The 16,329-nt window shown below is 40.8% G+C and overlaps 1 protein-coding gene across 2 annotated transcripts in view; it reads right to left on the bottom strand.

The window, feature by feature from the left end:
- The window catches only part of pid1 (phosphotyrosine interaction domain containing 1), a 92,354-nt gene that overhangs the window by 75,229 nt on the left and 796 nt on the right, over window positions 1–16,329 (bottom strand). The window lies entirely within an intron of this gene.

Below are 16,329 nucleotides of genomic sequence, written 5' to 3'. Positions count from 1 at the left end.
TTCGTACATGAGTCACAATCCATGAAACCAATTGATTCTTTTACCACTGATTCTTTAAGTTTAGTAAAGAAGATATCTGAAAGCAGTATAATAAAAGCTTACATCTCAGCATGAAGCTTCTCCAGACCTTGACGTTTTAGTGTTTGAATAGAGCTTTCAAAGTAGGTTTCAAACTGTTCAAGGATCTGACCCTTCCTAATAGATCCCCAAGGACAGTAACGTGACTTTCTGAAGGCATAAATTCAAATCGTTTAAGTTCTAGAGCAGAGGAGGGTAAAAGTGCAAGTAATCCCATGTTGTTCAACTGTTGAAAGATTTAACAAATTGATCAATGTCAATATACCTTTTTCTAAACCTTTTATTTATTAGCTTAGCCAAATCTTGTTTGCCACAGTTGACATTGTCAGCAGTTGTGGTATATTTGAAGTTTTGCTGCAACAGCTGTCGTTTGATTGTGCAATATTGCAGGACATTTTGAAGACATTTTTAGGGCAATAATTCTGATTCTTTTCATATGAACAGCAACATAATAATTTAAAAATATTAACAGCAATATTTATGCATTTGAAAATTTAGTGTCTCTTAATTTCTTTCTTTTATTTCCCTGTTTTCCCTCCTGTTGCATACCACAGCATTTTTCTGAAAATAATGTCTTTTTTGTTGGGTGGAATCCAATGGACATTCTCAGACATCAAGAAGCCTTTCAGACAGCAAGCAATTAGGAAAGCAAGCGGTATGTTGACCTTCATTCCAGGAGGATTTGAGCACAAGAATAAAGGCGTCATACTGTAATTATATAGAATCCCAGTGAGACCACTGGAATATTGCAGAAGGTTTGCTCTCTCCACCGAAAGAAGGATATACTTGTGGCAGAAAGATATACTTGTGATGCAGCAAAGGTTCACTAGATTCATACCCAATGTGGTGGAGGGTGGAGGTTGGGGGATCAATGTTGTCAATTTGAGAGGAGACTAAGCAGACCTGGCCTGTACACCCTTGAGTTTAGAAGAACAAGAGGTGTTCTTACTGAAACAGGTACAGTTATTATGGGGCTTGACAAGACAGATATGGGGATAACATTTCCTCCTGCTGGGGTATGCAAGGTTAGTGGTCACGGTCTCAAAATAAGGGAACAGCCATTCAGACAGGGATGAGAAAAAATTCCTCCACCCAGACAACTGTGAGTCTTCGATATTCTGTACTGAAAAAGGCTGTTGAGGCTCACTGGCTGAATATATTTGAGATAGAGATCAAAAGAGTTTTAGATATTAAGAGAATCAAGGGATAAGGGAATAGTGCAGGAAAGTGACACTAATGTAAAAGATCTGCCACATTCTTAGTGATAGGGTACCAGGCACGATGGAAGAAATGGCCTACTCCTGCATCTTTTGCGTATGTATTTTTGTGATGGAGGCAACTTTGTTGTTATTGAAATCAGAGGTAGTGTTAAATAATGTTATGCATAGAGTTAACATAGAATAAATGCTCTCTTTGAAACTTAATCACAGCCTCCGATTCACAGCCCCTACTTCACTGATTTCATTTTCCCATTTCCTACAGCAACCAACCTTGTTACCTGACTCTGCCAGTTTAGAGTCAATTGTTGCTGATGAGCAGTTTTATGTGGGACTTGTTTCAATTGGGAAAAGGCTGGAAGTCGTTTGGAACTGATAGCCCTCGACACTAGCAGCTGAATTTCACCCCATTTCAGGGGGCTGCTGGAAGTACAAAGCTGGGCTTCTTAACATCTCATACCAGCACACGTTGTACCAGAACTGTATTTTGCTTTTGTGAATAAATCTAAATTTTTCCAGCTTTTCAAAACACTTATTGTTTTCACATTATTTAGCTGTGCCTGTCCATAAACAGAATATACATTGCATTGAATACAAAATACCAATTCCATTTTGTGACACAAAATATAATTGGTTTAGAAATTGGATTTCTAAATTAAGTTCCTCCATTGATTAAAAATAAATTACAGAGTTAACGCCATAACCTGAGCTCAGAGAATGCAATGAAGAATATAAAGAAGGCTTCATTTATATTTACCTTGAGGTTGAATGGCTATGTTGGTGCAATATATGGCCAATGAATATTTTGTTGTAGGGGTCACAGCTGCATACCTCAGCAAGGCAGGAGGTCCAGTACTCTACTGAAAAGGGGAAGCCCTTGCAAATGCACAAAAGGAATCAGGTAAGACAGCTCTACAAAACTCTGGTTAGACCACACTTAGAGTACTGTGTCCAGTTCTGGTCGCCTCATTATAGGAAGGATGTGGAAGTGTTGGAAAGTGTGCAGAGGAGATTTACCAGGATGCTGCCTGGTTTAGAGACTATGCATTATGAGGAGAGACTAAGGGAGATAGGGCTTTACTCTTTGGAGAGAAGGAGGATGAGAGGAGACATGATAGAGGTGTACAAAATATTAAGAAGAATAAATAGAGTGGACAGCCAGCGCCTCTTTCCCAGGGCACCAGTGCTCAATACAAGAAGGCATGGCTTTAAAGTAATGGGTGGGAAGTTCATGGGAGATATCAGAGGAAGGTTTTTTACCCAGAAAGTGGTTGGGGCATGGAATGCACTGCCTGGAGTGGTGGTGGAGGCAGGTACATTGGTCAAATTCAAGAGATTACTAGATAAGCATATGGAGGAATTTAAGATAGAGGGATATGTGGGAGGAAGGGGTTAGATAGTATTAGGCGAGGTTTAAAGGTCGGCACAACATTGTGGGCCGAAGGGCCTGTATTTGTGCTGTACTGTTCCATGATTCGATAATTTTATGAAGACCATGGCCAGGTGGAGGTATGGTGGGGATCAGTCCAGCAGGATATGTAGTGGGATTGAGCTAAGATATGGGGAAGTGTGGGTACATGTGGCGATGGTAGGAGTCAAGTTGAGCGATAAATAGGTCAGGCTGGGATAGAAAGTAGGGGTCTGTTGGCTGGCAGGTTGGTACAACTGTTGTACCAGATATGGGAAATGGGCTTGGGCTTCCAGGTTGGTGGGGGTCAAACCAACAGCTGGTATTGGGCTTGGACTGTGAGTGTGGGTGGGAGTTGGCAGCTGGGATCATTGGGAGAGACTGATTGTTGCAGGGAGCTGGGGTCGGTTGTGCTTGTCAAATCAGTATTTGAGAGGCTCAGCCTGAGATGAAGGAGTGTGGATAGTCCAGATATATCAGTAGGGGTGCCGGGACAAGGTTCAGTGGATGAGAATCAGAATGGATTGTGTAGCCTCCTTATTTCTGTGTAGCTCCACACAGTCATTTGAAGTCAGGACAAATCTAACCTCTGCTGGAAATACTGTGGCCACACTGGTTAACCCTTGTGGCTGCAGCAGGTACTATACAAAAAAAAGACTTGGACAGTTTATGCTGTATATATGTAATGTTTAAACAATTCACAAAGCAAATGATCCTACTATTCTGCCTTCAGTAAGTTGATTGCTTACCAGACAGACTACTAAGAGGTGAAACAGCAAGAGAATTAGAGGTAAAAATTGAAAAAGCTGGAAACATTCAGCAAGTTAGGCAACATTTGAGGAACAGAGTTAATGAGACCCTTCATAAGAGTTCTGATAAAAGGTCCTGGACCTGGAATATTAACAAGTTCTCTTTCCACAGATACTGCCTGACTTGCTGAGGGTTTCCAGCATTTCTGTTTCTTTACTTCAGATTTCCAGCAACAATAGTTTTGTTTTGACTTTCTAGAGAATTAGCAGCCAACGAACAACCTGCATCATCTCGTCATCCATTAACTAATTGAAAAAGAAGATCGGGTTGTATAACCGTTTAGCTTCCACCCATTTTGCACACCCACTGAAACTAAATTTCAACCTTAACAGTTCTCAAAGGTGAACTTGTAGCACATTTATTAATACAATTGACCCTGAGTCATCAGGTCCAGCCACACTCTTGGATTTGTACAGATGATCTAAAACTTTAGTACAGTACTGAGGGAGTGCTGCATATGCTGTTAAATTAAGGCCCTATCTGCTTATTTAGGTGGAACTTCAAGTTCTCAATATTTTTAGGTCTACTGGGATGTATTTATTCTCATCTCTATAACATAAATTTGCTGATAATTCATCTCATTGCTAGTTGAGTATTTTTTATATGCAGAAAGGTTGTTCAGTGAGCCTATAGTTCATTTCAAAGTCATTCATTCCGTGTGATGGCCTTTGTAATATTTCCTTGAGATAAATTCAAGCATTTTGTTAAATAGACAAGATATCTTTCATTTAGAGATGCAAACATTCTGACCTCAATGAAATTCAGACTGATTCAATTAGCAACAGAACTTACATAAATAACAGCATCAATAGTTTTTCCTTCTGTTTGTCTGCAGGTTACTATCCTGCCTGTTCATTTTACCTTCCCGTTTGACAAGCATAGCAAAATAGGTTCTCTATGATTGTGGAGCTGTAAAGTTCCGCCACTTGCTCACATCTCATTCTTTGCTGAGTAATGGACTCATAAAAAATCTTGAAAGGTCAATAACTTCAGATCATGATCTCTTTAATCTTTTTGTATGAGTGGATTGTTCAAATATTCATAGTTAACATTGGCACTGCTAAAACTGCTCTCATAATTGGGTGACATGCATTATAATTGCTGGCCGCCTTTGCTCCTCCAAAAGCTTAAAATACCTTTAAACTTTTGGAAGTTATCCATTGATTTCTTTTGTTTGCTTAACCAGTCCAACATGAAACAATTACAGTCGCATTGGTTGCACAACTGATCGATCAAAACACAAGTTAAATAACTGGATTGTGAGTACAAATTGCACAAACTGAGGTTCCAGCAGTAGTTATATGGATGGAAGATAACACTGATTGTGATTCGTGAGCCATAATTAATACAGTTCATTTGTTTACATGTCTATACGTAATAAAGCTGCCATAGATCATTGTATAAAACTTTCATAACTAAAGCTAGAGAGCCTCACATACACGTGTTGTTGTGCCATTCTCACACAGCAAATGAGATCAACCATCTGAACATCCTCTTCACACAGATGGTAGATCTCTGGTAGAGATGTCTGAGAACAGACCTTAGCAATTTGAAACCTGGCATGGATAACTCAAGGGTAACTCTCTTTTGATTGTTTTTGATTTGCCAACATTTCAGATAGGCCAGCAGAATATTCATTAGGCACCAAACAGCTTTCTAACAGTTTAGTATCGATGTTATCAGTAAACAGGAGATGTTTCAAGGGGTGCTTTATTCAGTTGGCAGAGTTGATATTTTCACTGTTTGCAAAAACATTTCACATTATAAGACATGTCAATATTGCTATTTTTCTAATGAGGTTTCTATGCTTGTTCCAACTGCTCTATCATTTCCTAATATTTCCCAACAGCAACTCCTCTTCATTTTAGCTTCATCTTAAATTTCAGTACCTCGTGAATTCATGAGTTCACTCCAACACTAAATTTTGCCAGAGTTGAACATCCCAAGAATTGAGAAATGTTTAAGAATACTGTATATTTACATAATTTTTTGTTTAGAATTGTGGACCAAGCTTGCATCATATGAGGGGAAAAATAAATATTGTGGTATGTACAAAAATGATAATTATCCACTTAAATAACCAACAATGATAGATTATTCAAATATGTATTGTTTGAATACAGTTCCAATCTTTCTTCAATTTGGAATTGTATCATCTACCAACTCGAGCACATTCTGTTTGCAGTTTTGCTGAGTGCAATGTGATGGTAGCTGAACTGAAGGATCTCATTAAATGCTTGAACCTGCACAAGGTCAATGCTTGCTTTAACTAAGTCAGTAATCTTCTATGGGACTATCGTGAAGGTGGTTGCAATGGAGGGTTTCTTCATGTCTTCCCTGTAATTATTTTAGAAACAGTCTTGTTATTTCCTGAAACATCAATCATTGTGGAAGCCCAGATGATATTTACACCACAGTCTTTGATGACTCATGACTTCCTCTGATTGGACTATAACATTGGCCATTAAGTAGTCTATTTTGCTTCATGTTAAAATTAATTCACACAGTTATCTTCATTGATCTGGAAACAAAATAGTTATACCCAGTGTCTTGCAATGGGAGCATCTTATAGGGAAGTTCCACAATTAGTGCTAAACCAGCATGTCTACTTATGAAACAGCTAGATAGTCAAAACACTTCTGGTATCTTTGTTTCACTTAATACAAACAAACAAAATTGCATTTAATGTCCGAGTATCTCTATCTCAAAGAGATGGAAATTATTTAGCCCCTCCAAGGAAATACCTTGAAGGAACAGTTAATTAATAGTAATCACCTGGAGCATATCATGGATTAAAAAGTTTATATTTAAAGGACCTTCTACATGTCTACAGAAGAGAGCAATTTGCTGCGTTTGTAAGATCAATTTGGCAGTCTGTCAACCTTAACCTAGTCAGAGGCAGATCTTGTCTCTGAGTCTGAGAGTAAAGGACTTGGATGGCACTTCAGAGGGAAGTCCTTCAAATGTGATGTTAAACTGAGGCCATGTTCATCCTCTTAAATGGATGATCCCATGGCACTGTTGGGTGAACTGCTGTGTTCCACTGATGTTCTCATCAATATTCATCTCTCATCTTGCACAACTAAATAGATCACCAGTTCATTTATCTCTGCTGTTTGAGGCAGTTTGGTGCCTGCAAGATGAACAAATGCTTGCCTACGTTAGAAGTGACTGTACACTAAGGTGCTTTGTTTAGTATCCCGAGGATGTAAAAGGATCTAATATAGAAGTCCAAGTTCTTTTGTTCTTTAGAGACTTAAGAATTAATCAGTCAAACTTTTTCTGGTGAATAGTTTCACCTCCCATTGCACACATATAACTTCAAAATCAGGCTACACGCCTGAGATTTTGGTTAAATATTAGATTTTCCCTTTTGTTTGCTTTTGGGGGGGTGGGGAGCTGCAATTGTATGTCTATCTTATCCACAAGGATACAAGGCACCTTGAAATCAATGGATTCAATTGAAAACTTGTGTCTCTGGAAGTCGAAGTCCTCAGTTTCTTATGTTTTTGATCAATCACTTTAACTCTGATCACTTGTGCTGTTAACGTGTCTGAGATCCCTTACAACATGACATCAGTATTATGTGTTGGACACCATCTTTATTGCAACTGAAGAGCCCAGTCAAACACATACACAATGCTGGAGGAACTCAGTAGGTCAGGTAGCATCTATGGAGAGAAATAAACAGTTGTCATTTCGGGTCGAGACCCTTCATCACCAGCACTTTGTGTGTGTTGCTCCAGACTCCAGCACCTACAGAATCTCGTGTGTCTCTGATAAGGGAGGGATTTCTCTCTAGCCCTTTCCGGCTCTAACAGTAGGGGGTTGGCAAATAATAACAGAAGGACCTTTAAAAAGTTTTTAAAATGACTATTTATTTGAATTTTCCAAAGAGAACCAGGCTTTTAAATTGTAAACAACCTTGTTCCTGCCAGGGTGGGCCCCCAGCAGGTAAGTACATCTGCATTATGCAGGCACATATCGCACAGGAGCTAGGTGAGGTCGAACTTGTGGGAATTCTGTCGGGCCATGATGTCATCATTCAGTCCTACCCAAAAAAAATGCCTGCCTGCACTTTTGGCAGAAATTAGGACAGCTACTAAACAGGGTAAGGACCTAGCAGAAGTGACCTTTGGCCACAAATCGGTCCTAAGTACACACAGCCAGAAAATTCAGGGCCATAGTGTGGTACCTTAAGAAAGTCACTGGAAGCCAAGGAATAATCCATTTCAAATGGTAGCCCAGACAACTCAGAGCAGAACCCGAGTTAAATGGATATTAAGATCTCCATCTTCAGCACTTAGATACTTTGAAGAGCTTTCCTTCAGCTTATTTGTCATAAGATCATGATTAGAACAACGAATGCTATTGACTGAACTTGTATGGAAGGCTGTTTATTTATCTTTTTACCAGTATGGAAGATAAACAACAAGTACTAATCTGTTCCTGCCACTTTCTGCTTAGTTTGACATCTGCTTAAAATAGTACATATTGCTCAGACTTTCAGTCAGCCTTGAACCCTACTTGATCCACCTCAAGCGAAGGGGAAGGGGTAGAAAAGAAATTGCTCCAATCTTGTTACAAATCTAGTGATGACAGGTGAAGGGCATACAATTAATTGTGTTCCTTAAAAAAATATTTTGAGATATCTCAATTGCACTTTGTCTTGTGTGCAGGATGTCTTGCTGAACCAGAGCCCCAAGAAAGACTTGAACGTGCAATGGAAAGAGAGGTTGGCTGAACAGGAGCTGCCTCTAACAATGCAAGACAGTGGCGGCAGATAGGGGAGGAATTCCTCAAATCTTTCTCAAGATTTTGGCTTCTGCCAAAATCAGATATGGTGAGAGATGGTAATTGGGGTGGGAGAGATCAGAAAGTGGGAAGCATATAATGGACTCTTGTGAGGAAATGGGTTGAATGGATGGTAAAGGGATCTTCTGCAGTTCAACTGGCGGGCCAGAAATGCAACCTTCTAAGTGGGAGGTGACAGCCAGAGTGAATATTGTCCATACTGTCCGAGCACCGTTGTGGGAGGAGATGACAATTGTTAAGAAAAAGTCTGCCAAATCAAGTCTCCAGCATGGGGGCAAACTGTGACCCCTCAGCTGTTTCCACGTTATTGCTAGCTCATATCAACCTAATGAGTGGTACCAGCTTTTCATTGCTGTTTTACTGGACTCACATTTTCCAAGGATTTGGCAGTTGGGTTCTCAATGGCAATTACTGGTGTCCTGTATTTTGGCAATTGTATCGGTATATTGATAGATGGTGTACATACGTTGGTCAGGGATAAAAACATTGAGTGCACTGACCTATATACGTCAGGCTGCTGTTTATTGATTACAGCTCGGCGTTCAACACCATCGTCCCCTCAGTACTAATCAACAAGCTTCAAAACCTGGGCCTCTGTACCTCCCTCTGCAACTGGATCCTTGACTTCCTTATCGAGAGACCACAGTCGGTGCGGGTTGGTAATAACATCTCCTCCTCGCTGACAATCAACACAGGCGCACCTCAAGGATGCATGCTTAGCCTACTGCTCTACCCTCTCTACACTCATAACTGTGTGGCTCGGCACAGCTCAGACACCATCTATAAATTCACCGATGACACCACCGTTGTTGGCAAAATCTCAGATGGCGATGAGGAGGCATACAAAAGTGAGATAGATCAGTTGGTTGGGTGGTGTCGCAACAACAATCTTGCACTCAACATCAGCAAGACAAAGGAACTGATTGTGGACTTCAGGAAGGGAAATATGGGAGAACACACACCAGTCCTCATTGAGGGTTCAGCGGTGGAAAGGGTGAGCAGCTTCAAGTTCCTGGGCATCAACGTCTCAGAGGATTTATCTTGGGCCCAACACATTGATGCAATCACAAAGAAGGCACACCAGGGGGTCTACTTCATTAGGAGTTTGAGGAGATTTGGTATGTCACCAAAGACTCTTGCAAATTTCTACAGATGTACGGTGGAGAGCATTCTGACTGGTTGCATCACAGCCTGGTATGGAGTCTCCAATGCACAGGATCGCAAGAGTCTGCAGAGAGTTGTAGACTCAGCCAGCTCCATCATGGGCACAACCCTCCTTGCCATTGAGAACATCTTCAAAAGGGGGTGCCTCAAGAAGGCAGCATCCATCGTTAAGGGTCCTCACCACCTGGGACATGCCTTCTTCATGTTACTGCCATCGGGGAGGAGGTACAGGAGCTTGAAGACCCACACTCAATGTTTCGGGAACAGCTTCTTCCCCTCCGCCATCAGACTTCTGAATGGTCCATGAACCCATGAACACTGCCTCATCATTCCTCTTTTGCACTATTTATTGAACTTATAATAAGTTTATGTCTTTATGTCTTGCACTGTACTGCTGCTGCAAAACAATAAATTTCACGACATATGTCAATGGTAATAAACCTGATTCTGATTCCTGAATGGCTGACCCCTTATTTTGAGATGATCTGTGGTTTGAATCACTGCTTCCAGAGGAAATATTATTCCTGCAGCCCCATAATAATATTTGTATGTTTTAATGAGATCACCTTTCATTCTTCTGAACTCTATTGGACCAGTCTGTTTGATCTCTCCACAAAGGACAGCATCCCCTTCACCTGAAGTCAGCATGGTTTCCTTCAGGGGAGATCTTGCCTGACAAATCTGTTGTAATTCTTTGAGGAAGTAACAAGCAGGATAGACAAAGGAGAGTCAGTGGATGTTGTTTACTTGGATTTTCAGAAGGCCTTTGGCAAGGTGCCATACGTGAGGCTGCTAAACAAGATAGGAGTTCATGGTGTTACAGGAAAAGTACCATCATGGATCGAAGACTGGCTGACTGACAGAAGGCAAAGAGTTGGAATAAAGGTGGCCTTTTCTGGTTGGCTGCCGGTGACTAGTGGTGTTCCGTAGGTACTGGTGTTGGGTCTGCTACTTTTCACGTTGTATGTTAATGATCTGGATGATGGAATTGATGGTTTTGTGGCCAAATTTGCGGATGATACAAAGATAGGTGGAGGGGCAGGTGGTGCTGAGGAAGAAGGGAGCCCGCAGAAGGACTTGGACAGATTGGGGGAATGGGTAACAAAGTGGCAGATGAAATACAGTGTAGGGAAGTGTACGGTCATGCACTTTGGTAGAAGGAATAAAGGTGTAGACTATTTTCTAAACAGGGAGCGAATTCAGAAATCGGAGGTGCAAAGGGACTTGGGAGTCCTTGTGCAGGATTCCCTAAAGGTTAACTTGCAGTTGAGTTGGTAGTAAAGAATGCAAATGCAACATTAGCATTCATTTTGAGAGGACTAGAATATAAAAGCAAGGATGTAATGCTGAGGCTTTATAAGGTATTGGTCAGACCACATTTGGAGTATTGTGAGCAGTTTTGGGCCCCCTATCTAAGGAAGGATGTGCTGGCATTGGAGATGGTCCAGAGGATGGTTACAAGAATAATCCTGGGGGTGAAAGGGTTAACATATGAGGAGCGTTTGATGGCTTTGGGCCTGTGCTCACTGTAGTTTAGAAGAATGAGGGGGGATTTGATTGAAATCTACCGAATATTGAAAGGCCTGGACTGAGTGGATGCGGAGAGACTGTTTCCAGCAGTGGGAGAGTCTAGGACCAGAGGGCACAGCTTCAGTAAAAGGACGTTCCTTTGGAACTGAAATGAGGAGGAATTTCTTTAGCCAGAGGTTGATGAAACTGTGGAATTCATTGCCACAGACGGCTGTGAAGGCCATGTCATTGCGTGTATTTAAAGAGGAAGTTGATAGGTTCTTGATTAGGAAAGGTGTCAAAGGTTACGGGGAGAAGGCAGGAGAATGGGGTTGAGAGGGTAAAATAAATCAGCCATGATCGAATGGCGGAGCAGACTCGATGGGTCAACTGGCCTAATTCTGCTCCTATGTCTTATGGTCTTATAAGCCAACCACCTTTACAGTGCCTACGTGGCCACAACACAGCCTTGGATGAAACATAGGTATACTCATTAAAAGCTGTGGCAATCGTGCCAACTACTGACAGTGCCAGCTCACTGTTGAAAATTTGTAGCAGATGTCCTTGCTTCAGATGATAATGCTCCATCCTGGTGACCTGTTACAAACTGAGCCATGAAATTGTTAAACAGCTTTCCTAGGCCAGGAGAATGGGCTGGGATTAACTAATCTCTTTCACAAGACTTCATTTACTTTGTACTATACCATAAAATTGAAGTGCTTTAAAGGAAAACATCTCAAAGGGGGAGTAAATCTCACTGCCAATATTTTTTTTGGAACTTAGTATTTTCATAAGAATTTCACTTAGGGAAAAATTGCCTTATTATGAACTAAAGAGGTATAGTAAACATTATGCACAGCCCAGCAAAGGCTTTTGAACAACACCTTCACCCTTGCAACAAGCCACAGGCTCCTTCCAAACAGGCATGTAAGAAAATGGAAAGCAAAACATAAAATTCTATTTGATCATATATGTCAGAATTCTTTTCCCAGGGCAGGGGAGTCTAGAACTAGAGGGTGCAGGTTCAGGGTGAGAGGGGAGAAATTTAAAGGAGATTTGAGGCGTAAGTTTTCACATATAGGGTGGTGAATATCTTGAATGAGCTGTCAGAAGAAGAGTGGAGGTAATGTTTACAATTACAATGTTTAAAAGGCATTTGGACAGGTACTTGTATTGGGAAGCTGCAGAAGGATATGGGCCTAATGTGGGCAAATGGGATTAGCATAGATAAACATCACAGTCAGCACAGACAAGGTGGGCTGAAAGGGCCCGTTTCTGTGCTATATGTTTGTTTCTGTGTTTCATATGGGATATTCATTTAAATACATTTGCATTAATTAGGGGCAACTCGTCATCCAACTAATAAAACAGAAGTGTGGGGAGTCTCATCCCTGGGCCTCTACTCCTACTTGTGATTCCTCCGCTCCATTCACTTTCCTGTTCTTGAGTCACATGGAATCAAAAATCGACCTGATTTGAGAACTGGCTCCCTCTTGAGCAAACTTGTACATGTCTTAAGTAGCTTAATTTAGAGAATTCTAAATGAGGTGATGGGTTTTCACCTAGGGATACCAGAAGTTTATGATCTGGCTCTTTCATAAGTAGATATGTTGGTATGGCGCCAAATGCTGCTTCACAGCTCCAGCAACCTGAGTTCAATCCTGACCTCCAGTGCTGTCTGTGTGGAGTTTACAGGTTCTCTCTGTGACTCTGTGGGTTTCCTCCCACATTCCAAAGTTTTGCAAGTTGGCAAGTGAAATGGCCAAATGTATATTGTCTCTAGTGTGCAGCTGAGTGGTGGAATGTGTGTGTGTGTGTGTGTGTGTGTGTGTGTGTGTGTGTGTGTGTGTGTGTGTGTGTGTGTGTGTGTGTGTGTGTGTGTGTGTGGAGAGGGGAGGGGTGGGTAGGTGGTGGTGTACAGAGAATAAAATGGGATTAGAGTAGGGTAAGTTAACTGGGTCCTTGATGTTTGATGCAGGTTTGGTGGACCAAAGAACCAATTTCTGTGCTGCATGTGCAAGGACAACCAGCTGACCAAAAATAAATAACATATCCCTCATTATGACTTGGCCCTTCTATAAGATGGTGCTTCTTACAATGCACTCTAGTATGACCACCTATAACAATGTCCTTTTGGAAGCTGAGCTGTTGGAACACAAATACTGTCTAGCTGATGGCCTGGTCACTGAATGCCTTGTTCCCACCAAAGAAATAACAAATTTAGCAGTTTCATATAGGAGAAAAATTTCAGCCCATCCATTCACACTTTTCACTTGGTATATTGCTAAAAACCCTGAATCCTTTTTGTTGACAATCATCAAATCATCTGCTTCATTCCTTCTTCATTTCGAGTATAATGCACCTGTAGAATTCCACATGCTACCACTTTTATCTTGAAATGAATTTCTCCTCAAGTCATATTTTCTTTGTTGTTTATTTACAAATACACTCATTTTTGCTTCAAATGTGTCTGCCTAGCATTTGGTACAATATCTTGAATGTTATTAACCAATGACCAAAACCATTAGACCAAGGACAGCCAAGTCAAATTTTGTACATACCTCCCAGAGCTACCTTTCATGTATCTCAGTGGTCCATTAAAAAGATTGCAAACATGTGTTGAACATTTCTTTTATCGATGGCACATATCAAGACTACTATTTTTCTATGAGTTCCAATCATTGCCATGGGAATAATATTTGTTTCCCAATTTTTGCTAATGAAGACAATTTCATAATAGAAAATTATTTTAACCCGAAAAGGCAAGCAATGAATGCTAAATTTTCTTATGAGTGGGAGAGAAAACTGTCACTTGAGACCGGCTTGTTTGGAGAACTACATGCTTGCATAGCCAGTCTTACTCCAGTTCTTGGTATAACCAGGGGCCAAAAAAGTAGAGAAAATACATGAAAGAAAGCAAATATTCTTATCATAGTTTTAAATTATTCTTCCTTCCCGGCTTAATGGGTCACCCCCAATTTAGCACAGAACAGTACCAGGTCTTGGGCTTTCACTGATTTAGATCTGTATGATAACATAATAAATTTCCCCCCCTTGTTTCCTTTTTCTTTTTGTTGTTCTTCATTGGTAAATATGGCTCCTTGTCTTTGACACATGACTATCTAAAGTGACATGTAACTTTTGGTATGTGCTAATCCACGAGTACTTTGAACGTCATTAGTGGATCACCAAAAGCCCAAATCACAGCCAGAAAGCAGAGCCAACCTCTCAGGATCACCTCTCATGTTTTTCAACAGTATACTCCAAGCAGATTGTAAACATGTGTTTGACTTAATATGTTTTTCTTTTAATCAAGATTTACATTGACTGCACTTGGCAAGCCAGATGTTAAATGACAATGGAGAAGCAAAATAAAAACCATGCAGATGCTGGAAACCTGAAATAAAAACAGAAAATGCCAGAAATGCTCAGCAGCATCTGTGGAGACAGAAACAATGGTTCAGACCAATGGCTGTTCTGATGCAAGGTCATCGACCTGAAAAGTTTACTCTTTTTCTCTCTCCAGAGATGATGCCCAACCTGCTGAATATTTCCAGCATTTTCTCATTTTACATGAATTGACAATTCACATTTCCCAGTTCTTGCCAATAAAATAAGATCTCAAGAAAAATATTTTATCCAAAGGGACAAGGTATGAACATTTATCTTTAACTTAATCCTCACTTTTGGGAGATTAGATTGTCCTTCAGATGGTATTTCATATAAGATACACATGGAAACAGCCATACATTCCAAGGTCCATTCTACAAAACTCCATACAGTTCTACTGCCTACACGGAGAATAATAAGACTACTCTATTGCTACATTTAAGAACATCTCATGCAGTAAATTACCTCAAAGTGCAATGGTTAATATGTGGACAAAACTGGCAGCAGGAAGGAATGTTGGCCAGAACATGGGATGAACTTCCAATAGTTTTGACAATTCATTGCTAATGCGTTTGAAATTTAACAGAATAAGTAGACAGCTCCTTGATTGAAGAATCTTATTGAATAGGTAGCTCTCCTTATGTGGTGCATATGGTGCACTGGAATGTTGCACCAGATTATGTATCCCAGAGTGAGGATTCAACATGAGTAATACCTGTTGATCCAAGTAAGCACTTCTGAATATAAATCCATGTCCCACCACAACATGTTGGGATATCACTGCAATGATTATCCTCTCAATATAAGAGAGAATAACCATGAAAGGAAGACATATTTTATGCATACTTTTCCTCTCCCTTTCAGGACACCCAAAGCACATTACTACCGAAGTGCTGTTGGAAGCGTCATCATTAATGGAATGTAGTTGCACAGGAAGCTCCCACAAACTGTATTATGACCGGAAAATCTGTTTTAAAAATGCTGATTGCAGGATGAATACTGCTTAAGACACTAGGAATAATTGCGTCAAAATACTGACACAAAATTTTTGACATTGATGTGTGGAGCAGTAGGGATTTGGTTTAACATCCCATCTGAAAGATGGCACCTTTGACAGTGTTGCATCTCCCAGTGTTGCTGTGCCACAGAATATAGAATATCACACACAATGCTTCCTCACTGGCTTGCAATTATAGGTCCTTTTTATCAAATTTCAGGTTACCATTTGAAAATTACAATTTGGGCTCAGTGGAATTTCATCCCCCATCTTCCTTCCTCGCTGACAACAGGTAGGCGTTTTCTCCCCTCCCTCTTCTGCCTAGCTCCCAACAACAATGATGCGTCTCACCGCACCTCATCCACTGGAATCCTTATTGAATGAGACCAGGAAAAACATTCTGAGCTGAATTTTTGCCAATGGCCATTCAGAGATGAAAACTCCGCCCCTACGTTTTACTGAAATAGATCCAGTATAATTGCGGTAAGCAATCCAATACACTGGCGATCCTTCATGGAAGAAGACCTGTTGGTTGGCTTCTATGAAATTATCCACCCACATTGAGCAGGGGTTAAGGGCTGTGAACAGGTTTCCTTGGTGATTTTCCTGTCTCTGCCAGTGCAAATTCTGTTCCAGTGTGACTGACACAAGTTTTCCTAGCCACTTGGGTCAAAATATACAATAAACGTGGTGGGGTTTCTAAAGGAGGCGAGAATAGGCAAGGCTGGAACAGCCTTCATAAGACTAAGTTGCTTGAGTTCTCAAATGCATGAAACAGCAAATTCCTCCACATCAGGTCTCCTCAGCTCGGCCGATCTATCATTCGTTGAAAAGAAGACAGTTTCTGCCAGGCACAACTAAACCAGGAGATTTATTCCCACTTTGGCTTTTCCAGGCTGAAAACATCCTTTGAACGAGTGGAGGAATCTGATGGGAATCTC

The sequence above is a fragment of the Pristis pectinata genome, chromosome 6 (genome assembly GCF_009764475.1).
Source record: "Pristis pectinata isolate sPriPec2 chromosome 6, sPriPec2.1.pri, whole genome shotgun sequence".
In the NCBI taxonomy this organism is placed as follows: domain Eukaryota; kingdom Metazoa; phylum Chordata; class Chondrichthyes; order Rhinopristiformes; family Pristidae; genus Pristis; species Pristis pectinata.
This window is presented reverse-complemented; position numbering and strand designations above follow the sequence as displayed.